The 27,567-nt window shown below is 38.4% G+C and overlaps 1 pseudogene; it reads left to right on the forward strand.

Moving 5' to 3' along the window:
- Positions 1-5,056: 5,056 nt before the first annotated feature.
- LOC111757055 (U6atac minor spliceosomal RNA) lies at positions 5,057-5,171 on the forward strand (annotated as a pseudogene).
- The last annotated feature ends 22,396 nt before the right edge of the window (positions 5,172-27,567 follow it).

The raw sequence follows: 27,567 nt of genomic DNA on the forward strand, positions 1-27,567 counted from the left end.
TAACCCTCAAATTCATGTGGCAGTGATATTTGAAGATGGGTCTTAGGGAAATAGTTAGAATTAGATGAGGTCATGATGGTAGAGCCCCAGGATGACTGCAGTGCCTTCCTTATAAGAAGAAGAAGAGACTATAATTAACTTTAAACCTAACCCTAATCCTAGCCCCACTATATTGTGATTTAAGACATGATGAGATGCTCAACATTTTTATTATGCATTCAATCATTCATTAACTGCTTATTTTTTAATTTTATATTAAAGAGAATAAAACCAAACAAAATAAAACAGAATAAAGTCAATTAAAGCAAAACCATGACAGTGATACAGGACTTCAAAACAGAATAATAGGAAATCAGCAAAGGCTACCATAATGTCTCTTGTTATCTTCAAAGTTGCTGCCCATACCATCAGACATAATAAAATCAAACAAAACAGAACACTGAGTAAAACAAAACAATAAAATAGAATAAAACCAAACAGTGAGAGCAATATTGGGTTTCAAAAATAAGACAGAAGGAAATCCCCATGTTTGCTACATTGCATATTGTTATCCTCTCAATAGATACTCAGACTACTAGCTCTAGACTTACAAAGTCAATCAAACAATACAAGCAGTAAGTTGCTTTTGTATTTCAGTTGCTAACAACTCAGCCTGTGTTCCTCCAAATCAATCAGTTTCTTACAGGGGGAATGGATGGGGAGTATTCTTTAGCTCATAGAAAGGGTGTGTTGGCTTCTTGTTTCTCCTCCCAGGACCTGCATGGCTTCTGCCAACTCACAGGAGGGGCAAATTAGCTTTTCATTTTTCCTCCCGGGTTCATTAACTACTTATTAAGCACCTACTTTACAAATCTTCTTAAGATAAGCAGGCATTGAGCATACAGTGAAATGCGACGTGGGATCTAATCCCAATAAAGCCTCAGTCTTAGCCACGGAGTCTTGTGTCAACTAGCCAACCAATTGCATGCCCACTCCTGTGACGACTGCTTTGAAGGTGAAAGGAAAGCTACAGAAGAGCATACGACAGAGGGATTCCTCAGTTCCTACTTTCATGAGGAAGCAACTTGTGTCTTGTGATCTGAAAGAAGTTGTCACTTCAAAAAATAAATAAGACAGGTTTAGGTAGAATAGACAATGCAAAGCTGGAGTGTGTGCCCTGAACAGCTGGGAAAAGACTGCTGTGGCAGACCTCTGCAGGAGGAGAGTGGCTGGATGCCTTAGGAAAGCGCTATCATATAAAGGGATATGGGCCATGATAAGGGTGGGGTTTGCCTTAGACGCTAAAGGAACAGGATGGTGAGAATCTTTGTTGCAACTTTCTAAAGCATTGTGTCCTCTGAGTGTCCTTAGTTGTGCTGCTATGGCTGCCTCAATTGTCTGAACTGATTGAAAGCATGTATCATTCATTCATGGTCGTCTTGACATGGGGGAAGAACAAGAAGTCTCATGATGCCAGATCTGTTGAACACGGTAGATAAGGACACACGGTCATGTTTTTGTGAGCCTGTCTTTCCTTTTGATGGCACTCACCTGCAGCACTGTATTTTTGCTAATGTGTCATAAAGACCCTCATAAAAGAGGACTCTCAGAACTGCTTCAGAAAGTGGTAACCGGGCCGGGGATATAACTCAGTGGTGCAGAGCCTAACTGGCAAGCACAGGTTGCAAGCTCAATTTCTAGCACACACAAAAAAAGAAAGATAGGAAGAAAGAAAGAAAGAAAGAAAGAAAGAAAGAAAGAAAGAAAGAAAGAAAGAAAGAAAGAAGGAAGGAAGGAAGGAAGGAAGGAAAGAAAGAAAGAAAGAAAGAAAGAAAGAAAGAAAGAAAGAAAGAAAGAAAAAAACAGAAAGTGGCAATGATGATGGGATAGGTGTGTTCCAAGTGACAATGAGTATTTTGAGGAAGATTAATGGTAATGTGTCTTTCTTTCACTGCAATACATTTTTAAAGGTATGAACCTTGTATATTTGTAAAGACCTCTCTTACTTTTTGTGATAAATAGATTGAAATAGGAAACAAGTGAATTCAAGGAGATCACATAATTGGGTTTTTCAGAAACTTCACCCACTTTCTCATTTGCAGGCCCTGTGCCCAGCAGGTCCCAGGCCTCTGGACCATAGCCTAGTGGACTGCAGTGGCGCTGGCCTGGACCATGTGCTGGCCTCAGTTTCCAGGTTCCCTGAACAGGACTGGAGCCCCCTGCCTCAGTTCACCAGAGCCTCAGTCCAACAGTTTTAATCACACCCCAAGAACTCTTTTCCGCCAGCTGCTTCAAAATGCAGCAGTTGGTTCCCTCCCAGGTTTCAGCTCTGCCTTAGGTCAAGTATTCACCTGGACCCTCCTCCACTCTCTCTAAAAATGCCTCTGAGCAAAGGCTGCTAAGATTGTAAAACTGAACTACAATAAATCACTTACAACAATGAGGTGTCTGTCTAGAAGATCTGTCCCTCAGCAGAAGAGAGTTTTCTTACTTTTATTAGATAGCAAGCTAAGATTTTGCTTTAATCCCACTACAAATCCCATCCCAGGGCTTAATTTTAAACTCTGATGCACATAACGATCAAAGGAATCAAGATTGTGTTTTATGGCAACAACTTTCATAATCTTTGCAAGCTTTACTTTTTTTTTACTCGAAAGTATCTATTTGTTTAAGTTTGTTCACTTTCACCAACCTACACGTCTACCTCCTCTGTTTGATTTCTGGCTGTGAAAATGATACATGGGTGGAGAGAGATACTGAGTTATGAAAAGTATTTTGAGTCAAGGACCATGTAATCTGTAGCAGGTGTGCTGTTAGATTCAATAAGCATTTCTGCGTATTTAATGTGTTTCTTTATAAAGAGATCCATGAGCATGTAGACAAAATTTAAACCAAAATATAAATTATAAACTCACACCTCTAATCCCAGCATTTTGGGAGGCTGAGGCAGGAGGATTACAAATTGGAGAGTAGCCTGGGGCACTTAGTGATTTAAAGAGTCTCTGTCTCAAAATTAAAAATTAAAAATTAAAAAAAAAAGACTAAAGATGGAACTCATGCAAAGTCCCTGGGTTCAATCCCAGTACCACATGCAAGGACACAAAAAAATCTTATGAGGACACAATAAATAGTTATCTACTATTACCCTTTCTCTACTCCTGCAAGAAAAAGATTAAAAGGAAATAAGTTTTCCCTCAGTATACCAGAACACATTCCCCCTACCCCTTTGGTTTGTTTTTCTGGTCCAGGGCCTTCCATTAGAAATTAGGAATGGGAGTATAGCTCAGTGATAGACCACTTGCCTCACGCATGTGAGACCCAGAGTTTGATCCCCGGCATTGAATAATAATAATAATAATAAATTTACTATCTAGCAATCTCATTCCTAAGGCCAAAATTTGAAAAACATTATAGGTTTAAAAAAGATAATGCCTCTTAAATTCTACATTTGTGGTTCCTTTTTAAATATCTTTTACTAAAAACAGAATTCTCAGGATGACCAGAACAAATGCAGATTGGCGAAAAGTGAGACTGATGTGAACTAAAGCAACTGAAACGTAAGCCCATGTAATGGTAGTCTGCAGTGTTAAGAAGCCTGCCCTTCATCTAAGAAATGCAAAATATTTTCAAAACAAGCATCATGTGACACTCAGCAGTTTGAGTCATATTATTACAGCACTGCAGAGGATGTAACTCGCTGAACAGGGACTTTGAGATGTTTTGCTAACAGACAGACCCGTTCCTTCTTAATGCAGCTCAGAATTATCCACTTAATGCAATAGTTTTTCATTTCACTCTAGTAACCTGATTACTGACAAAAATTCTAAAGGATCTTATTTAAATTACAAGGGATAGTAAAGTAAAAAAAAAAAAAGTACAGTACAAAAAGGAATAATAAGCCTTCAGGTGTTTTTGATTAGTAGCTTTTAATGCTGCTTTGGAGTTCCCAACCACACTGTAAATTTGATGGCTTTAGCACTTTGTACCCTGTTCTCAAATTTGGGATTTTCTTGATCCCTTCTCCCATGTGCTCCCATAGCACGTATTTCATAATCTGTAGATTAGTTTCATCTTTCCACAGTGATGGAAACGGCAAAGAGCTGCCAGCTGGAAATTGCAGCTCCCAGCTCCACCTAAGCGGAAATAAACAATTCCCCAAAGGAGGGGTGAGTAGCAGCCTCGGAGATCCAATGGCAAAGCCTCTGTGGGAATGATGGAAGAATGGTGTTATTTCTGCTCAGCAGCTACACAAACACATGAAAGAGACACCTAATATAAGTTAGAGAAAAACAAATACCAAGGCTTGTGCCTTCACTGTCGCAACTGGGCAGGAGGGGACCTCTTGTACCCCTCAAGTAATTAATTTCAAGATCTTCCTAATCATACACCTCCTGTTCAATTCATCTATTGTCTTCTCTTCTTTTTTATTTCCTTTGGGGTTTTGTTATTGTTATTTTGCTTTGTTTTTTACATATATGCTTAAACCGTCGGTTCTCATAAGTTCTCGAACTATACTCGGTGATTTTTTTTCTTTTTTTTTAATTATTCAGTCGGTTATTTCTAGGCAACCAATATACTCAGGCTAAAACTTTAAAACATTACTAGTAGTTCTACTTCCGGAATTAAGATTGTTGTTATATTAGCTTATTTTGTTTTAGGCCTGGATCTAACTCCACCTACCTCTATTTGTCTGAGTTCAAAGCCCTGACTGCTCTTCTGTGCTCACTGCTGGTCTTTCAAGGGAAATTTCAGAAGAGCCATTTCTGAAGGATGGAGTGGTGAAGAGCCTTCCACTGAATATGTGACTCAAAGATATGAAACACAAATGGCAGCTGACTTCATATACAACATGAATGGAACTGGTGTATAAATATTGGAAAACAAAGTTGAAACAAGTAATTGTGTGTATGTGTTTCATTAAATCTGATAATATCTGATAATTAACAGAAAACCTCTTTCTCTGTGTACTTCCAAAGTAGCTGCTCAGTACTGGCATCTTCACAGGACAGAAACACTCCTAATTCACCCAAGAGAAGTCAAGTTTTATAGACACTAAAACTCCAAACTATTCCAATCTGTGTTATATGAAAGGAAAGAGGGTCAGCAGTCCCCTTGATAAGGATGGAAGAGGCCCTGGGGCCTGACAACTCACAAACAGGTAAGGCATCGCTATCTGCTACCAAAGTATTCTAATCTAAAGAAGCTGTCCTTTAAAGAAACAAACCAACAAAAGGAGGTAGAAATGCAAAATTAGGAGCATAAATGAATATGAGTTTTGTAAAGAGAAAATTAATTACATCAAAATACAATTTAAAATCCAATAAACACATTAAACCTCACATAATATATAAAATTGCATATTTTACTTTAATTGCTGATAAACAGTTTTTTTGGCTTTATACTCTGAAAATAAACACAAAATTGATTTTAACATAAGAGGAATTCAAATATTTAAGTTTTTAAGTTGTTGATACATTATATTGGCTACATAAATATAATCAAATTATACTACCTCTATTGACTAAGGTAATGAGGATCTGTAAGTATTTTGTTATGGGACATTTTTCTAGCCTATAGCACTGCATTTTTAATTGTGTGCTATTTCAACATGGTTTTGTTTTGTTTTGATTGTGTTATTTTTATTGCTTTTGTTTTCCCAGTGCGGAGGAACAAATCCAAGGCCTCATCCATGCTAGGCCACACAGATCCCTGGCTCCTAAAATTTGCTGCTCTTTCTCTCTTTCTCCTCCTCCTCCCTTTCTTCCTCCTCTTCCTATTCCTCCTCCTCCTTCTCTTCTTCTTCTTCCTCTTCCTCTTCCTCTTCCTCTTCCTCCTCCTCCTCCTCCTCCTCCTCCTCCTCCTCCTCCTCCTCCTCCTCCTCCTCCTCCTCCTCCTCCTCTTCTTCTTCTTCTTCTTCTTCTTCTTCTTCTTCTTCTTCTTCTTCTTCTTCTTTGTCTTCTTTTCCCTCTGCAGTACAGGACCTCATGCATGTTAAACAAGTGGTGTGCCACTGAGCCACACCTCTAGTCCCCTCATGTGTGTTTATTTATTTTTTTTTATACAGGATCTCACTACGTTGCTGAGACTAGCCTCAAACTCCTGGCTCTAGTGATCCTCCTGCCTTATGCTCTGGAGTAGGTGATCCTATAGGCATGTGCCATTGAGCCTGGTTCTTTCTGTAGCATTTCATAAGAACCACTCAACTTTGTAAGGACATGGTATGACATATTCTCAGCCATCTGACACATCAGGGCATGCTGTGCTGTGTGCTAAGAGCCACGGTATGGTCACTGTTTCCATAGCTGTCTTCAAGTGTAAGATGTATAAACAAAGGGATTAGCTCAATCTTACTTTGCATGATTCTCATCCAATCTATTTATCATCAGGTAGTCTGTATCACTAAATATATTTCTGACCAGCAAGAACAATCCAATTTTGAATAGGTGATGATAAGGGAATGCTCAGCACATGATTCTAGACTTCTGATTAGAATTCTCTACATGAGCTTCTCAGTGCATGCTTTCTAATCCTTTTTCTTCACATTGCTTGTATGATTCCATGCCTGGTGCTTTGGGACACATTCCTATGACAATAAGATTTTTGGTCTTGCCCCTTCTTGTCACAATGCAATAGACTTTGATAGATAGGTGAGCAATAGACGTTTCCTGGAAGGAGCTGTTTCAAAGAAATGCCTAATTACACACGGAAGCAACTGTCAACTACCGCATTCCTCAAACACACCACCAATTACTAAATTGCACATCAGAGGAAGAGGGAAGGAGAGCCTGAGCCAGACAGTAGTGTTAGTCAGTTGTAGTTAAAAGTTTGCAAGTTTGGGACCAGGTATGGTGGGTTTTGCCCATAAAAACCCAGCTACACAGGAGCCTTAGGCAGGAGGAGCTCAAATTCAAGGCCAGCCTGGGACACAGTAAGATACTATCTCAAAAAAAAAAAAAAATTTGCAAATTTTACACAATGATAAGCCACATGAACACTTTGCTGGGGCTCTTCCCAGGGCTTTGTAATGAGCCATTCAGGGAGGAACTTTAAACCATAAATTCTACTGCCTTTAACCTACTTGCTCTTTTAAAATGAAAATAGTAGCCAAGCACTGTATCTATGCCTACAATCCCACCTACTTAGGGGCCGAGGTGGAAGGATCTCCAGTTAAAGGCCAGCCTGGGAATCACGGTCATTTAAAAAGCAAAAAAAAAAAAAAAAAAAGATAGTAGCTTTAATTGATGGTGGATTAAATTACATGTAATTATAAATGTTAGAAATGAAAATCATTATTCTATATTAAAATCTTACTCTGGCTTAGACATAGTCTGAATGTGACCCCCATGTCTTCATGTGTGGAAATGTAATCCCCTTCTGAAGCCTTCAGAGAAGGAAAGGTAATCTAACCATGGTGGTTAGAGATGGAGCCTTTGAAAAGGATGAAAGTTAGACAAGGTCATTAAGGCAAAGCCCCAGGATTGACTCCTGGTGGCTTCATGAGGAGAGCGAGAGCCCAGAAGAGACAGAGAGCACACAGGCTCCTCGCCTCTTGCCAGGTGCAGCCCTCTCTACTCTGGAACCCCACCAGCACAAAAGCCATCACCAGATGTGGCCACTCAACAGTGGCCCTTTGAACACTGGCCCTTTTACCATTCCCCGGATCGATAATACTGCATTATTGATGACAGAAAGGACACTAACACAGGCCTAGAAGCATATATGCAAACATACTGGAAAACATGATAAAAATAATGAAGAGGAAATCACTCAGACACTAAAACAGCTCATTTGTGTTATGTCAAGCAATGGCTTTCTCTGTCTCTCACATTGTTCTATCTGCTTCTTGCACTTAGCAACAAGAAACTACAGTAACTGTGTATTTTTCTTATCTAGTCTCCATTCCTTAAAATGTCCCTTTTTCCTAAGATTTTATTACTTAAGTGATAGAATTTGAAATTTTCCAGTAAAACCCCAGCATCCTATTATGGATTAGCCAAGTCCATGCTGACTTTGTATATTAACTGGTAGGAAAACAAACAAGTGTGTGGACAAATTAAGATCACTGTGTCTGTCAGGTTAATAATCTTCTGCTCCACCAGTTGAGCTATCAAAGGGCGTATGGAGATGACTATGAATCAGCTAAAATATCAACACACAAGGCGCCTCTTTCCAGAGACTAGTATTAACTTGAATTTCAGGGTTTTTTTTTTTCTATTGCTCTTTCATTAATTTTACAAATATTTGCTGTAAATAGAATCTGTGACATTGTGAACCAGATAGCAGCGACTCAAATAATCAAACAAATAAACATTATAATGGCAAACTGAGCTCAGAGCCATGCAGAAAATGTGAGGATAAAATAAATGAAGACCTGATAGAGTTTATTTTTTACTAGAGTGAGAAAAGACGGGCTCAGAGAAGGATTCCCACAGAAAATGACTTTCAATTTTGGCCTGACTATGGATTATTGTTTGCACAAGTGAGGAGAAGCAAGCAAATGTGATTGGTGGCGGGCTCCCATGGTTTGAATGTGTCCCCCAAATTTCATGTATTGGAAACTTGATCCTCAAATCAATATGTTCATGGCATTTAGAGTGGAACCACAGAGGGGAAGCAAGCTCTCTCTGGCTTGCCTGCTCTGTCTCACCACGGATGCTTCATGCCATGTTAAGGTGCAACGTGGTAACGCTTAGCATAGGCTAACACCATGATCTTGGGCTTCTCAGCATCCAGAGCAGTGAGCAAAATAAACCTCTCTTCTTTATAAATGACTGTCTCCCATGTGCTGTTATAGCCACGAAAAATAGACTAAGACTGAGGTGTAGTATATGAGAAGGTCATTGGAAATGAAGAAGCATAACCACTGAAAGAAGGTTTGTGTGGCTGAAGCCCAGGAAGCAACAAGAATCCTTGTACAAGGAGGAAAACAGCAATTAGCAGGTCTGATCATCCCAGGAATGACACAGTATGTGATTACAGAGTTTTAAACAAGGAATGTCACAGTGAGATTTAAACCTTTAAAAATATTTTTGAGTTTGAAATGAAATGGAAAAGTTGGCAATGCTGATATTGCTCTCATTCTAATCTCTTTGAGTTTTGAGCCACGTCAGTAGTTTAATAGTCACAGGGAATAAGTTTATTCCTCAACAAGAATACAAACTAAAACAAATGAAACATATTTCAGAAGAATAACAAACACACTGGAGAGGGTAGAGGCAAGAAGGAGCATTTCAAGTAACTCGTGAACACAATATTTGACATGCTTTCATCCTGAAGACAAACAATTGTAATTAAATATGAAATATGTTATTTTTAATATTTATTATAAAAGAAAGATAAGGAAATACATAAGAACTATATGTATGCACATATGTATATTCCTCAGCACTATCCAAAGAGAAATTTTAGAAGTTATAACTCCCTCCTAACTATGAAAATATGTATAAATTTAGACTTCTAAATATAATTTCCACTTAGAAAAACCGAGGCTCCTTTAACTCTTTGGGGAAAATACTAGAAGGAGAAATAAAACAACACTGAGATAGCATCTTACTCCAGAAAGAATGACTATCATCAAGAAATCAAATAACAAATGCTGGCAAGGCTGTGGGGGAAACTAGGAATGCAAACTAGTGCAACCACTGTGGAAATCAGAACAGAGAATCCACAACATCATCAAAAATAGAAATTCCCTTTCACCCAGCTATTCCCTAACACTGCATTCCTAAGATAGGAGTCAGATAATCTTCTGAAACATTAAAAAATACATATGTACATGTACCAACTCCCCATGATGAGTGTAATCATTATGTACTGCAAATATGTACTGATAAAATATTTTTTTAAAAATTAAAAGAAAGAAGTAATAGGATACAATCATCCCCTCCTATACGAGTACATGAATACAGCTACCCCTTAGTAAGGGATTGGTTCTAGTACCTCCTCCCCCTTGGATTAAGGGGCTGGGGATTTAACTCAGCGGCATAAGCACCTGCCTTGCAAGCTGGCGGTCATGAGTTCGATACCCGGTACCGATAAAAATGAAAAAGACCAAAAAAAAAAAAAAGGCAATGAAAAAAATCCTGGAAAGTTTAATTGCCTTATATAAAATCGCACAGTATTTGCGTATAATCTGTATGCATCTTTCTGTATATTTTAAGTCATCTTTAGATTAATTATAATATACAGTGCAATGTAAAAATTATATAGTTGTTATACTATATTATTTAGGAATAATGGCAAGAAAAAAGTGCACAGATGTTCAGTATAGATGCTGTTTCTATTTTTTTCCAAGTTGTTTTGATCTGTGGTTTGTTGAATCAGCAGATCCGGACCTCACGCACACAGAGGTTCCAAAAGGATCTGAATTACTCTGCCCACACTTAACCACTTGACATCATCCCCTACCTCAGTGGCTTACTCAGGTTCAGTCATTGGATCTCCTTGAGTTTCCACATACACTGCAAGTTGGCTCCTTCTACACGAACTCTTCACTTGTTTTTCCTCTGCCTGGACACTTTTTGCTCAAATGTTCACATGATGACTCCCTCACTTCCTTCAGGCCTCTGTAAGATGCTGTCTCATTGGGGATTCTCTTGGACAATCCTATGTAAAACAGCCCTCACTATCTCTCCTCAATCCCTCCCTTAATTTATTTTGCTCTGTAGATCTCCTCACCATCCAACATACCGAACATTTACCAGCTGATTTATTGTGTGTATATTGTCAATATAGGCTCCATGACAGCAAGAACTTTGCTTTCTTCCTTGCTGTGCTCCCCAGCAGCTAGACTAGTACTCAGCATGTGGACACTGAATAAATTCTTGTTGATTGCACTGGTATTGGAAATTCATTGTCTTTAGTTTTTTATTTGATCTCCATAAACTGATTCTAAAAATAATTTCAAATGATAACCCGTTACAGTAAATGCAGTTTGTTCCAACTCTGTGTTTTTATTTATTTATTTATTTTTGTCTTTTTCATTTTTATCGGTACCAGGGATCGAACTCACGAACGCACACTTGCAAGGCAGGCACTTATGCCGCTGAGCTAAATCCCCAGCCCTGTGTTGTTTTAAAGTGATCTCTCACTATCCATCACTTCATCCTTACCATTTAATTGTAAATTAAGTCCATTTAATTGTAAATCTGATGATATTCTCTGATCTGTCTCTTCATGCTGTTCCAAAGTATCTTGCTATTTTTCCCACTTCATTTCTCAAGACCTGTGCTACCTGGGGAAGGGAAGAAGGATTAAGTGCAGACCTAAGAATGTATAGTAAGCATTTTTCTGGTGGCTTGCAAGGGAACTAATACTTTGAAGAGTTAGAAGAAAAGAGGAAAGAAACAAAAGTGGTCCTGGCAGTACTAATCTTAACCTTGATTCTTTGGTCAGTTAGGCTGTACACAGCATTTTGTAGCTGCTGCTATTATAATGTTCTCCTACATTATCATAATGATTAACAAGTATCATTTCATCACCTGCAGTTTTATTGTCAAGGATGCATAATAGTCATCACAATATCTAACTGAACTAGGAGAGCTGAATAACCAAAATGGCTGCCAGTCTTGTTCCCTTTCCAGCCTCTGAGTAAATTCTACTGATTGATCCTGGTAGTTACTGAACCAACACAAGAGAAGCTTCTTATTGTGCAGCCATTTTCTTACCTAGTCCCACTGAGGTAACCTAGTTGCTTAGGGAAACAGATCTATACCAGACATTGCTGAGATTCTTTACTGCTCAAAGAAAAATTATAATGTGACCTATGTCAAGGAGGTGAGATAACTTGAAAAGAATCATAAATGAGAATAAATCCTGAGACAAGGTACTTGATGAGTTTTGGAAAACATAAAAGAAACAAACCTAAGAAAGAAACCTGTAGGAAGGGAAAAGGAAGAAGGACTAGAGGATGACATCTAGTTATCTCTTCTACTTGGAACGGACAATGTGGAGATTCAGTGAATATTGCTGACCAGAATTACTTCACAGGTATATAGGTGAGGATGTTACTCCAGCTCATTTTCAGATTTCTTACCTTTGATTAATCTCACTTAATTGTCTCTACTATGCTTCATGACCTAAATACCTTAACTGCTATTGTTCCTTAAAGTAGGTCATAATAAAGCTTACCTCAAAACTACAAAAATGAGGTATTAGGACCCAGCAAATGTTTACTACAGGTATTTTTAGTCCTAAAAAAATTACTACTCACATATCTCACAAAAAATACTATAAGCTAGTCTTATAGAGCATCCTGCAAGATCTATGCAGAGTAACAGGAACAAAGATCCCTGTTTCTTTGATTCTCTTCCCTCTTCCTACACAGATCTTTGAAGACGTCTGCCTGACAACAGCCAGCTTGTCAAAGTAGACAAATCTGCTTTGTCATCTTTAGGGGGAAAAAAAGGTATCCAAAGAAAAGATGTCAGAAAAATATACACTTCACCTTTTCCTCAGCCCATTTCTTACTAATTATAAACAGAATGAATTTGGCAGATGGTTTCATAATTCTTTTAATTTTGATGTTCCCTCCTGAAAAATGAATCTTTATTACACCTGAAATCCAGAGTCACAAGCATACAATGGTTTTGATAAGGAGAGAAATTGCTTTAAGACTGAGTAGTAACATATATGGCCTTTGCACCTATTTAACTGCTTGATCCACTATGCAGATAACCTCAGCTGTTACAGAGCAAAAAAGAAGTTGAACAGAGAAAATGAAGCAGGTTCCCTAAAGGGTTTGAAAAGCAATTCTGAGTTTCCACAAAATGTTAGACTTGCAGATGGCAATGTAAAGTACCAGCACTCCCATATCTGTTCCCATGTAGCCTCTCCTTTGTCCTCCACTCAAATTTATTCCTTCTCTTCTCTTGCTGCATCTCAACTACCACGCTACATGTAATGTAAGACAATGAAAAAAATCATTTTCCTTTCAGATTAAGGGGCTGGGGATTTAGCTCAGCGGCATAAGCACCTGCTTTGCAAGCTGGCGGTCATGAGTTCGATCCCCGGTACCAATAAAAATGAAAAAGACCAAAAAAAAGACAATGAAAAAATCACAGAAACAATCTCTTTATGTCCATTTGGCCGTGAATGCTATGAAAAATTTTAATTGGCCAGACCCTGTGATTTAGGATTACTTTGTATGTAAGTGTGTACTTAATGGAATTATCTGATTCATAAAGTTCTCTTTAGACTCTACTTACCCCCGTGCTATTTCAGCTACTAAGCAATTCATCTCCACACCTCTGTTCCTTAGCCGATGTTTATCCTTGTTGGCTGCTTGAACCATTTAGCATTCCCTGACTTCCTTTTGGAAAAATGCCATCCCCTTATTGTATGTGGTTAGATATGTGACTTAACTTCGTCCAACCAGGTTCTCTCTTGAGGCTGTAAAGTTGGAATGGGTGTTGCAAGATGAAGAAAATATTGTAAAGATGATTTCAGCAGCAACAAAAGAGAGGAGGAGTGATATCCTAGGTTGTTTGTTTGTTTGTTTTGGTCAAGGGATGGTTTTTGTTTTTCCTGACTCTGGGTCCTCTAAATGTCCCCTTGCTCTTCTCTGTTTCAAAGTCTCATCTTGTAGCCTCCTAGAGTGTTACCTCAATAGTGACAGCATTTCCATGTCCAACTCTGCCCTAAAATCTTAAATAAATTTGCTTATGTAGTTTGTTTCCATTGATTATGGTTGGAGCAGCTGATAAGTGACTCTTCAAAAAATAATTGGCCAGCTATTTTTATTTCAGTGAAACTATAGGAGAGTAGAAAATGTGACAGGGTGCTACTCCACTGCATGGAGAAGCAGACCTCCTAATTGGTAAAAAAAAAATCTTCTTAAGCTACTTTCTCTTTTAAATAATTTCAGTGTGTTCTGCAAAACTGGAAACTGAATTTTAAAAGAGAAAGGGCCAGTCAAAGATCTGAGACTGTACCTCTGCTTTATGACAGAGTTACAGAGAAGGAGATTAATAGATGAAACCAGAGGCTTATCTCCACATAGTGTGAATCCTGAAAAACTCGAAAATTTCTCTGGATTAGAAAAAATACTGCATAAGGACTGAACGATGAGAGTCATGGCAGTAGACTGAGAGGATGTGACAAGTGGACTTGCCATCATGGGCTCCAATTAACACTTTTGTTGACAGCCAGCTGAGTCATGAAACGATTGAGTGAAGGATATAAATGAGTAGAGAGAAGCCCATGAGTGAGGGAAGAGAACATGAGAAAACAACATAGTACACTCACAGACAAAGTGTGCTAATGAGTCCCTTTGTTAATGCTAGCAATTAACGTACTGAAAAATTTTACTGTGTGTTACCAATTTTATTAGGCTATTCCTTGAAAATAAGGCCTCGCTGGAAAAGAATTAGCCTTGAACACAAGAGACCAAAAATGCCAGCCCCAACAAGGCTACTACGCCTGCCTTGCCTGCCTTATAGAGGAGCCACTGAGCAAGAGATACGGTGATGGCAGCGGAGGTAAGGATAGGCTTGAATGCAGGTAAGAAAAATCAGTCATGTTAACGTTGAAGTTAATTTTCAGCATGTATACCTCTGCTGCAGGATTTCAACTTGCTATTTGCCTTCTTTCCTCTGTCTTTAGTGCCTCCCATTCCTTAGACTGAAACCCAAATTTCCCAGTAGACTAAAACTTTTGGCTAAAGAATGCTCTGTTTTAACATTTTAAAAATACTAAAAGATACACATGAAGCTTATCTGCCACTTATACCTCAGTGGATACCTTATTAAATGCTTGGCTCCGGGTGTTATCTCAGCAGGGAGACAGACAGCTAGTGAACCCGTTGGGAACGGTGCCACACCTGTATCATCCTGAGAAAGAAAAAAGGAAGCAAAAGGGACCCTGGAAGCACAGGACAAACTTTATCATCATTTTAATTATCTCCTAGCATCTAACTTGGTGAGTCTGGAAAATGTTATTGGGAGGACAGAGAAAAATCTGTCCAATGTTCAATACTTCTGACTTTCTCAAGGATTGTGAGAGGAAATTACAAAAGCTTTTATTAAAATCCAGGCATTCATAACACATTTTTATTTATATGTGGCCTTTCTTCCCAGAGCTCTTGGGACTTTGCAGTCACATTACAATTCAACCTCAATTTATCTTTACAAGTGTGTCACCAAAGTGCGTAAGGAGCAGGTATAACTCTATTATCTTCAGGTTACAGATACAGAAATGAAAGCGGAGACAGATAAAGCAATTTGTCTGTGGCCTCACTACATGGAAGTGGTCGAGCAGGACACAGACTAGTCATGTAACAGATAGCTCTCCTGTCAAGGACAGGAGTGTCCAAGCCCGGCTGGGAACCGGTTTTTTCTGAACCCTGTGTCCTTGCTGATGGGAGTCCCAGTAGAGGAGTACGTCCTATTTGTAGAAATAATAATGAAAAGTTTGGTCTCTGACAGATCATTGTACTTGATTGATTGCCACGCATGTGAGCCAGCACTTCCGGCTAAGGTTCAGAGCAGGGATTTGCCCATTAGATGAACATGTGCTTACCATCCAGGACATAGAAACACTCCCCTCCCAAAGCTTGCACCCTAGCATGATTGTGCAAGCCCTCTACAGCTGCACTACAGATAAATGGGCCGGATCCTGGCATAGTATCGACACCCACCATGTAAGAACCACAGCACAGCCACTCCTTGGTGTAAAACTGGGACACACACAACTGGCCCAGAGCCAGCCTCTGAGGCAACACTTTCACTTTGATTTTCCATCAGCGATTCTCCTTTCAGAGGTCATTGTGCAGAAAACACAGAGGAAAATCTAGCAGAAGCAGTGCTCATGAGCACTCATTCGTTATTTAACACTGAAGGAAGTAGAAATCTGATTCCCTATTTTTTGATGAAAATGAAATGAAGTGGTAGGACAATTGTTTCAGATGAATGCTTAAAAGTAAATGATTAGCTAGGAGTGATGGCACAGGCTATAACTCCTTTTTTTCCCCAAAAAATAAGACCTAGCTGGAAAATAACCAGTTTTGAAAGCTAGAGATTAAAATGCCAGCCCGTCAGCGTGTCCTGACCTCATTTCCCAACATGGTTCTCTTACTTTGTGGCTACTGGGTAAGGTAGATAAGGCCAGGATAGACTTATTGGGAGATCAGCCTTTATTTTGGAAAAAACACCAACCGGCTATTCACGAAGCTGAGGCAGGGGGATCATGAGTTGGAGGACAACCTGGATCATTCATTGAGAAACTACCTCAAAAATAAAATAAAAATGCCCAGAGACACAGCTTTGTGTTCCCTGAGTTCAATTTCCAGTCCAAAAAAAAAAAAAAAAAGTAAATGGTTAAGATAATTTATTTTAGAAAAAGATACATAAAATCTTAAAATAAAGTCTTCTTGCTTACGATTGTGACAAGCATGAATACATATAAGAAAAATTATATTAAAAAATCTGTGAATGGCTCAGATACACACTGTTCACTCTGTCACTTAGAAGCAAATCAAAATAAAATCCCCTTCTATTTTTACAGCCTACTTGTCCCGTAGTTCCCTAAATAAATCTCACAGCAGTATTATTTCCTCTCACAAAATATGTTTTATATTTTCTTTTATCTATGCTTTGTTATAGCAGCTCCACTACTTAAAACATACATACTTCCCCTTTGTCCCAATAAGACATTTGACTCACCAGGAAGTGATAAGAATTTTAAATCAGTATGCAAAGGACCAATAGTATTCCACAGTGGTAGAGTACTTGCTTAGCATGCATAGGGGCCTAGGTTCAACCTCTAGCACACATCTAATAACTAGGCCACAAGAAATGTAGTGCAAAAATGATGCAAACTACAGGAAGAAATGCACAAATCCAAAATCAAAGGAGAGATATTTAACACAAGTCTTACTTACTTATAAAATGGAGACAGGAGCTCAGTAAGGACACAGAAGACTCAAATAACATGATAGCAAACCTGACCTTTTGCAGTACACATAGGATATTTACAAAAACTGTCCTCTCAAGAAATTAGAAAAAGAACAAGAGTTTGCATTACAGAGAATTGTAAACTAGGGAAATAGTAAAGCTGAGAGCAGGATTGGTGGTCTTTGTAGCATATTTCTGTTGTTATTTGGTTTTTAACAGCGCTTTCAAATGCAGAAACCGAAACTGTTCCTTAGCTTACTGACCTAAACAAAAACAGGCCATGGGATAGATCTGGCCTGAGAAATATAATTTGCAGGCTCCTGTTTTAGATCACATAGACATCAAAAAGATCATAAGAGGATACTATAAAAAAAAAAAACACCATGCCAATGAATTTTAAAATTTAGATGATATGGATAGAAACGCAAGTTATCAAAAACTAACCCAAGAATATAAAATATAAATGGCCTATTAAAGAAACTTGGTTCTCAATTTATCTTCTTCCTACAGTGGAAATCACAGGCCCAGATGGCTCTGCTGGGGAATTCTACCAAATGTTTAAGCAGACTTTTCCAGAGAACAATGAATGAGAGACTATTTCTCATCATTTTTGAAGAAGCATAATAACCTTGATATCAAAACATGACAAAGCATTATGAAAAGGATAATGTCCAAGTCAGTATCATACGGAACAGACTTCAAAGTCCTAAACAAAATCCTAACAAATTGGATTTAGCTAAATAAAAAAATTTGAGTTCGTTCATAATGTTAGGTGAACTAAATCAGATACGTGAGCTTAAATATCACATGATTTCTCTTAAGTGAGAAAATTAAAGTATAAGTAATTTAAAGAACAAAATAAAAGATAGATAGTAGAAAGAAAGAGGTAGAGCTTTTGCAAGTGGGAAGTGAGCCAAGAATTAAGATATCTTAAATGCATGTACCAACTCCTCATGATAAATGTAATTATTATGTACTGCAAACATGATATTGATAAAAGTTTGAAAGTTTTAGGAAAATTTTTAGTTCATTCTAAGAATGCAAGATCGGTTCGAAGTTTTTAAAAAATCAAATCAACGCAACTTATCACGTTAATTGAATAAAAGAAAAGCCATAGGATATTTTAAATAAATGGAGAAAATACTGTCATAAAATTCAATGTCTATAATTTTTAAAAAGTCTCAGAAAACTAGGAGTAGAAGGAAATTTCTTTGTTTTGATAAAGAATACCAACAAGAAACATTCGGCAAGCACTATACTTAGGGTGCAATGGTGAAAGCTTTTCTACTGAGATCTGGAAAAGACAAGTACGTCTCCAATCACTGCTGTCATCCAGCCCTGAACTGAAACTCCCAGATGGTACAGAAAGGGAGCACAGTGAATACAGAAAAGAAAAGAGGAAGACATGGAGAAGGGGAAAATGATTGGAGAGGAAGAAATAAAAAGATAAAGCCTAGTTGATAAATATGTGCATTCACAGAAATTATCAGATACTAAACACATTAGCATTAGCAAGAGATTTCAGCAAAGTTACTGCATAAAATGTACACAAGCGTTTCCCTTCCGACCCCAGCTCATGAAGCATATTCTTCTGTAATCTTTTTGAAGCTTCAGCTGCTTCTCACGGTGTGTCTCTCAACCAGCAATGAGCAAAAAATAAAAGTTTTAAATGATATCATTTATAATAAAATGAAATACATCAAGCTACTGACTATTAAATCTAATTTTAAAAATAGGCAGGACCTTTATGCCGAAAACTACAAAACATTAGCAACAAACTTTAAAGAAGGCCCAGTAAAAGGAGATGCGGACTAAATTGATGAGTCTGAAGATTCAAACATGTAAAAATAGTTCGATATTCTTCAAATTATACAAACTAAATTTATGAGTTTGAAGACTTAAATATGTTAAGATAGTTCAATTTTCTTCAAATTGTTCCTCAGATGAATGAATGAAATTCCAGCTAAAATCCCCTAATGTATTTTAAAATTTGTTTTATACGCAGGGTGTCTCTCATAGTGCATGATAATATTATTTGCATGTGTCTTTATTTTGTTGTTACAACTTGAAAGGCTAACCCTAAAATGAACATACCTTCCAAAGCAATGGATGAGCCTGGTTCAAAAATGAATGGAAAGCAACGAACTAGCACTAGTGAGGATACCTTTGAAGAAACACATGGTAAGAAGACATTCTTCAGGGCCCTGGTACACCCCTAATATGGCAGTAATTAAGGCAATATAGCATTGCAACAGGGATATATGTCAAGAATAAAGTCTTGCATAGCAATTGGTTCAATGCCCAGCAGTAAAAAAAAAAAAAATATATATATATATATATATATATATATATATATATATATATATATATATAGTGATGGAAGCACAGAAAAAGCAATGAGATAAAAAACAAACCTCCGGGGCTGGGGATTTGGCTCAGCGGCATAAGTGACTGCCTTGCAAGTGCGTGGTTGTACATTCGATCCCCGGTACCAGTAAAAAAAACAAGCCTCCAGAAACAGATCAATGCATAGATAGATTCTTGAATTACAATTAAGATGGTACTTGTGAACAGTAGGAAAAGCATAAGTTGACAATACACGGTGGAGATAGTATTGAATATCTCATATCCCCATAGGGAGAAAATGGACCCTGAACACAATCACATACAAGTCAAAGAAATCAACTCCTGAGGGGTTGCACATTTAAGTGTGAAAAACAAATCTTTGAAGCTTCTGGGAGATAAATTTGAAGGATATCTTCAGAACTGATAGTAGGAAAAGAATTCATAAACAGGGCAGAATTCATAAACAGGACACCAAATGCATAATTATAGAGAGAAAGATTGATAAATGTTACTTTATTAAGTTTAGTGAAGTAGCAATAAGAGTATGAGGTAAGCCACAAAGTGAGACTATTTTAACACATTAAAAACAACCCCACAAATTAATAATAATAAAGGTTAACAAGAAAATAGGCAAATGGGCAAGAGATTTTAACAAGTACTCCACAAAAGATGATACCCAAGTAGCCAGTGAACATAAATTTACAAATAGCATTAGACTCATGGATTGTTGTAAACTCAAGAGACATGAAAGCTAAGAGTAAATAAGCTAATAGTGCAAACTGTGTGGATAAAATTTAAAAGACTAATAATAGCAATCAATCATTAAGGCAAATACAAAGCAACAAGAACTCTCATTTGCCGTTGTTTGACATGGTAAATTGGCACAATTGACTGAAGAGAGAGTTTGCTAATATGTGTAGAATGGACTATAAGCACATGCGAGAGGCAAGTGCTTCCACTCCCAGGAACAGACACACAGAAATGTGTGCGCATGTGCACCAGAGGAGTGTGGTTTTGTTCCATCTTGGATTTTGGTTTTGGGATTGAACTCAGGGCTTCGTCCATGCTAGGCACACACTCTACCAGCGCTCATCCCATAAAGTGGTTTCTAAATATTATTTGCTCTTGCTTCCAGCTGAAAATATCCAAATGCCCACTAACAATAAATTGGATCAATGAACTGCTGTTATGTTTCTATAGTGGAAGATTATAAAGCAGTGAAAAAAATTTTTTAAAAACCTATAGTTACAGTCAAATCTGGATAAGTTTCACAAATACTATATGTTAAACCACAGAAGGCAGTCTCTATATTGTCACTGGATGGGGTCTGAGGAGGTTCCCCAAGAGGAGATGGGGACCTCAACTTGCCCCATGAAGTAAATTTGTGAACTGATCACCGAAAAGAATTTCAAGATGCATCAGTGAGAGTCAGGCAGATTTATTAATGGCAGAGTTAGAAAGCAAAGGAGAATAAGGAGAAGGATTTCAGCTATAGCAGTTGCACAGGTGTGCCAGGTCCAGTGGCTCACAACACTTTTGGCTTAAGGGGCAGCTTGGTTTGTAGGAGCTGACCGTTCTTTGCAGGAGGGCCAGTCTCATACAGTAGGGTGCTACTTGAGGCTCTGCTTTTCCTGAAACCTGAGGTGATGACACTGTTAGGATAATGGCTGGAGAGCTCTAGGCATTGCTCTGGGGGCTCTGAGGGTGGACTTTGTAAAAGTTGGCAATCAAATATCCCGAAAATCCAGAGACGTACTTAAATTACTCTTGTCTTGGGGCCTCAGTCTTGAAGGGGATGAAAAAGGCCAGGTAAACTTAGGGCTCCTAACTGTTGAAGTACACTCCTCACTGGTCACCTCGCCTACGTGGAGAGTGAAGCAGGGATCTGACCCAGAGTTTTAAGGTAATAAGAGAGACAGAAATGAAAGCAGAAGTGCCAACCCTAAAACTGTCATTTTTTGGTATCCTTTCTATCTTTATTTCTTCTCTACAACCTTCTCTGCATTTACTATAAAATTCAAAACAGATAAAACTTAACAAAAGAACTTGGAGCTAAATGCCTAACAGCAAAACTCTAAAGCAAACAAGCAGTTGTTATAGTAATGCCAAGTGGAGATGGAAGGAGCAAAAGAGGAGCTTTCTGGGTCCAGACAAGATTTCATTTCCTGACCGAAGGGTGGCTACTCTGACTAGTATTTATTTAAATTACACATTTGCATTTTGCTCATTTTTCTATAGATTTTAATTCAAAATTGCAAAGCTTTTAATAATACTTCAGCATGAACCACAAGTGCAGCACCCAAAGATGCTATGGATATCAGCAAGTGACCTGGTAAATTCAGCCCTGACCTCTGTGTTGCGCCTTAAATCATGTTATCTGAAAGCCCAACACAGCCATCCTTACTGAAGCCATCATCTCATTCCCTTGCATGCAGAACTTGAGTTTTCTTTTTATGCAAGACAAATTGTATGTGTTTTTCAGGAAAGAAAGAACAGTGAGCAGCTCCAACCACATGGAGTTTTAATTAAGACTTTTCTGGTAGAAGAAAAAATTATCAGCAGCTGCTCTATTTATGTATCCTCTAGGGCCGCCACAGGAGCTTCATCAGGAAGTGGAGTGCACACACAACCACCAGCGGCCAGCAGCAAGGACCCTGGCCGATGTGGCAGCTACCACAGGGAGGAACCATGAAGCCCAGAGTGTGAGCTCTTGACCACAGAGTTTCCCGCTGTCCTCAATAGGCATTTAATGTATTGGCTTTGGCAATCTTCGCCTGCCTTGTCATCCCAATTAAGTTTTATTAAAACTAAAACAGAAGTGCTTACAGCTAACGGGTTATGGTAGAAGTCCTTAAAGGTCTGAATCAGGGTCTTGATTTCTTAGCAAAATATTTTTCCCAGTTCATGAGCTTCAGTAAGAAAACATCTAAAGGTCATATTTATATTCTTGTAGCTTCATTTGTTTCCTCTTTTTCATTCTATCAGATGAATGTTTACCATCTCGATATTGAAAAAAAAAATGTCCATTTGGTGAAAGAAAATCTCCATTTAAAAATTTCCACTGTCCTTCACATTTCATCCAGCAAACCTCTACTTTTCCCTGACCAAAATCTCAAAACTACTGACTGTAGACAAAGACAGATACCTATAGCAAAAGAAATCAAATGGGAATTTTAATATGCTCATTACAATTGAAGTGAAAGTCATTTATTTTATGAAGAAAAAGCAACCAGCCTGTTCCTGCTAGAACATATACCAGCTTCTTGAATGAAGTTCAGTGGTCAGGACTAGGGGGAAAGTGACTTACTTCTGATGGCAGATAAAAGAGAATTTTAAAATTCAGGTTAAGTACTAAAGAATCTCTTAATGAAGATATTTTTCAAACAAGAATAACCTCCCAAGGGAAGTGATTTGAAGTCACATAGTTTGAGACATTTAAATTATAGAGGAATAAACTCCTCAAACCCACCTCGAAGAAACACTCTTTGTAGAACTCATGGGAAAATTACTGGGATTCGTAATAGACCTTTTCTATGAAGAAGTAAGCCTACAAGGCAGACCTGCTGTTGAATAAATGTTATCTTAAGTGGAGCGTGGCTGTATTTTAACCCAGTTCCTTCTTCTATGGAGAAGAACATGAATGGGTAGGTGAGCAAAAAAAAAATTAATGGTTTTTTTAAGCAGTACATTTCTTCCCAAAGCCTACCTAATTATGTGAGATTTTCTTCAAGAACCACATGCTTCAATACTCATTTTCTTTTAACTATTTTTTAAACATTATCTACCCTCAGGACTTCCAACCCCCTTTCTCTAATGAATCAGCATGGAACAGAGGAGAAATATTCTGAACGAACACAGCTTTGGATTTCAAGTGTTGGAATGTAGTTCTGCTTTTTCAAGGTAAAATGAATTTGGCGGTGACCTTCCAAGGCTTTCCCACAGCAGGCTTGACCCAACTCAGCTCTAATTAAGCATATGGAGCACCATGAAGAATAGGTCACTTATTTGGAATCAAGCCTTATGAGTTAGAAAAACTACCTTGTTGGAGAGCTTTCCCTGCAAAGGACAATTACCATTTTCTGTAAGCCTATTGAGTTTTCCTCATTGTCGAGATGAAGAATGTAAACAGAATTGCATATTTACTCATTTTATTCTCTGATACCTTTGCTGCATGAGCTCAACAGTCTGTCTCTGGGGTATGAAAGGCTGCTATTTTCAGAGCTGGCCTGTGAGCGTGACTGATGAGTGACCAGACAAAACTCTGATTATGCCCCCAGTTAGGAGTCCCCTGAACTTCAAAAGCTTCTTTTATAAGTTCATAGTTTTGACCTCGCTACCTTCTTTTCCCCATGGTAATTGCTGGTGTTTGACAGCCACTGTCTGGCAGCCTGAAACATATGGCTAATTGAATTAGGGTTGGGAAAAGAATGAGCAGATTCCTAATTATAATCCACTCCACAGATCTGAAGCTTGTACAGAGAGGATACAAGGAAAACGCTGCCGGGCCTTGAAAACATAATATTTGCAAATGTTTCTGAAAATAGCCAAATATCATTTGTTCACAGGAAGCAAAGACAGAGATTTGCCATTGTCTACAGATGTCTTCATCTGGACTTTATCTCCTGAAATCCATATAATCATGCATGGGGACACATTTGCATTTCTAGTAAGGCAAAGGCTATGCTTCCATCGTGTAGATTGCTCTCCCACAACTCCAGTTAAAAGGATGCATGAGTATATTTTAAATGTGTACTTTAATTTCAAGTGAACTTTTCTATAGCAGTTAATGGCAGCTTACTTCCTTTGCATTGCCTCTCATGGTGTAAGGGAAAAGCAGTAAATGAAACACACTGAGAATATTCATTCATCAAATATTGTTGTGAACATTTAGTTAACCATGCAAAGCCCAGTACTACTAGGTCTAGAATTAGGCAAAAGGGTACGCAGATGGTTAAACAGGATTTCTGCATTTTTCTTTTAGTGCTCAGGGAAATAAACAAGATGAGCAATTGGGGTACTCGTGTGAAGCAGGACATGGTACAGAAAAGGAGAATATTATTTGACTAATGCTCTCCACCAGATTATAAACATTATGAACAACACCTAGCACAATGACTTGTGGTAGATGTTCAACAAATATTAGCTGTCAATTAATTAAGGAATAAATGAAGTACTACAGAGTTACACTGTGGAATATTGGAGAGGCTTTTGTTGTGTGCATCTTGGAGTACTACGTATTGAACCCAGGACTTTCACACTAAGCCATGCCTCTGGCCCTTTCTGTATTTATTTTATTTTAAAAAGCAAAACAAAACAAAAAAGGATAGAAATAAATCAAAATTTTGTTTAAAATAGTAGGAAATTAACACTAGTTAATATATTACATATTGTTATTTTAGAAGTAGTTGCCCAGGTACCCAATCTCATCTGTCTATCTCTCTCTCTCTCTCTCTCTCTCTCTCTCTCTCTCTCCCTTCTCTGTGACCACAAGAACAGATAAAACTTTCCTATTATATTTATAAACTTGAAAAGAGGAATCTCCTCACACTATTCATTCCTGATTTCTCTCATTCATCATAACTAACATGCCAATCATTCTTGGCAGAGTCATAAATTACTTAATCTTTGTTTGTCTTAGCCTAAGGGTGCCATGAAAAACATCACTGACACACTAGATGCGAAGATTGTCCCTAACCTAAACCCCCAACTACAGGATTCCTTAGCGTGGGGAGAAGGGAGAAACCTAAGGAGGTGTGGTGGATTAACTAATGGTCAACTTGTAACAACCAGCTGAACTGAATCAGCACGGTGCTGGGTGTGGATGGCCCACTTAATATGCCAAAAACAAAAAAGAGAACTGAAGGGAGGAGGGTATGCTGCTGATTCCCCTGGAGAAGCTTGTTGCACTGGCTTTCCTAGCACGAACTCAGCTGTTGCCATCATCAGAAGAGCTCGGGTCCTTATGGTCACTAAGGATGGCTGTGGTTCTTTTGCAGGGAGCTCCAGTCCTTAACACGAGCATTGCTTTATGGCTCCAGTACAGATCTTCCAGCCCACTGGTGCCAACTTTCTAGCTTCCACCACTGACTTTTGGGTCTTCCCAGGGCAGATCCTGGATACAAACTTCCATGAGACATTGTTGTTGGCTCTAGGCCCCCAGACGGACTCAAGGATATTGCCACAGGCTCTAGTTCCTCAGCTGGACTCATACAGGACATTACCTTGGGATCCCCTGGCCCTCAGCTGGATTCTTTGGGTCTTTAGTGCATCAGATCTTTTGGACTCTTCTGCATTTTGAGTGACTATTATAAAAACAGGTCTACAAGTTATGTGCCCTGTATTAAATCTATTCCCTTGAAAACCTTGACTACAACAGGATAACGAGTTGACCAAGGAAAGAGCAGCCCAGCAGTCTTTACTATGGAGAAGCCCCATTGAGATAGCAAAATCTCCACATAAGTGTGTGAGATCTTTGAGCCAAGGAGACTTTAGCCCTACTTTTTAAGTAGGCCCTTAGAAAATTGGTAAGAGAATGTCTTAAGAGAGTTTTCATAGTGCTCTACAAATCTCAGCATGACAAGGAAATAGCAGTATGACCTCCAAGAGGTCTAGAAAGATGTGAAAGTAATTGAAAGCCATACGCTGTCTTAATCATCTTGAGCTGCCATAACAAAATACCATAGTTTAGACAATTTAAACAATTTAATTTTTTTTTTTTGAGACAGGGTATAGCTATGAAATTGAGGCTGACCTCCAGGTCTCTATGTAGACCAGGCTGACCTAGACCTTGTGATGATTCCTTGCCTTAGCCTCCTGAGTGCTGGCACGTGGCAACACTGCTGTTTTATAAATACAAAGATATTAAAATTGGAGGTTACTGGTATTAGTTGTACTCTTAAATAGTACATAGTAACCAATTTATCTCTGTTTTATATTGGTTTCTGTTGCCCAATTCACAAGATAAATACGGTAAATAGAAGTAGAAATAATTTTCTAATAGTTTACCTGTCTCAGATTATTCATCCGTGTTCTAATTATCTATTATAGTGGAATGCACCACCCTAAAAATTAGTAGCTTAAAAGCACTATTCCTGAAGGTCATGAATTTGGGCAGAACATAGTTGATTAATTCTTCTATTCTATGTGGTTTGAACTAGAGTCTCCTCTCAGTGATACTCAGCTGATACATGACCAGGTCCCAAGTGACCACAGTGACTTAATTCACAGTGGGCACAGCTAGACGTGGGTTCAGTGCGGCTGGGGGAAGCCAGGACACCTCTGCATGACCCACTTCAGCAAAGATTAAAACTTCTTGCATGGTAGTTCAGGGTTCCAAGAGTGAGCACATCAAGAGGCCTGCAAGGAATCTGCAAGTCTTCTTATGACCTTACTTCACCAGTTCAGAACATCCTCACCAACATATTTTGCTGATCCAACAAATCACAAAGCCTGCCTAATCCAAGCATAAGGGAGAAAGGACTCTGTCTCTTAATGAGAGAATGTCATGTACACATTTGAAGTTGAGCAAATTGATGGTGGCTTAGTAAGTCAACTGCTTCCCTTGCTGGGGAAAAAAAATACCTAATATGCATAGCTTTAAAGAGAAAAGATGTATTTTGACTTATATTTTCAGAGGACTCAGTCCACGGTTGGCTGGCTGAGTCAGAAACATCATGGCAGAAGGACATTATAGAGGACAATTTTCTACCAACTCAACACAGTCAGGAAGCAGAGACTAGGAAAGAGCTGGAGGGAAAGATGGACCCTCCCAAAAGCTTTTCTCCAGTGAATCACCTCCTTCACTTGGACTCTGCCTCCTAATGACCCATTCAGCTATGCCTTACACCGTCAGGATCCAGTCATCTTCCCAAAGCGCCCCCTCTGGACATCTGGAGAACTTCGGGGATACACGCTGCATATAAATTGTAACAATGGCCTTTAAAACTGTTTTGTTTTTGTTGTTGTTGTTGTTGCTGTTTGGGTGTTTTGGGTTTTTTGATTTTTGGTTTTTGGGGTTTGTTTTTGTTTTTGCAGTTGGGGATCAAATCCAGGGCATCCTGCATACTATGCAAGCACTATATCACTGAGATGTACTCTCAGTTCTGATCAAGGCCCTCTTAAATGCAAGCTCCACAATCAAAAAAAAAAAAACAAAAAAGCATTCAAGGTGTTTGAAAGGAAAGTGGTATTTTAAAATTTAGTAAGTAATAGTATATTCAGAAACATTTCTTAATATGTAAGAATTTATTGTGAACAGAATCATTAAATAGATTCTTCAGCTTGTCATTGTGTGATGGAATTTTTTCCCCACTGTGAACAGAATCATTAAACAGATTCTGCAGCTTGTCATTGT

The sequence above is a fragment of the Cavia porcellus genome, unplaced genomic scaffold (assembly GCF_034190915.1).
Source record: "Cavia porcellus strain 051 isolate PalLab524CR breed Dunkin Hartley unplaced genomic scaffold, mCavPor4.1 scaffold_27, whole genome shotgun sequence".
NCBI classification, from domain to species: domain Eukaryota; kingdom Metazoa; phylum Chordata; class Mammalia; order Rodentia; family Caviidae; genus Cavia; species Cavia porcellus.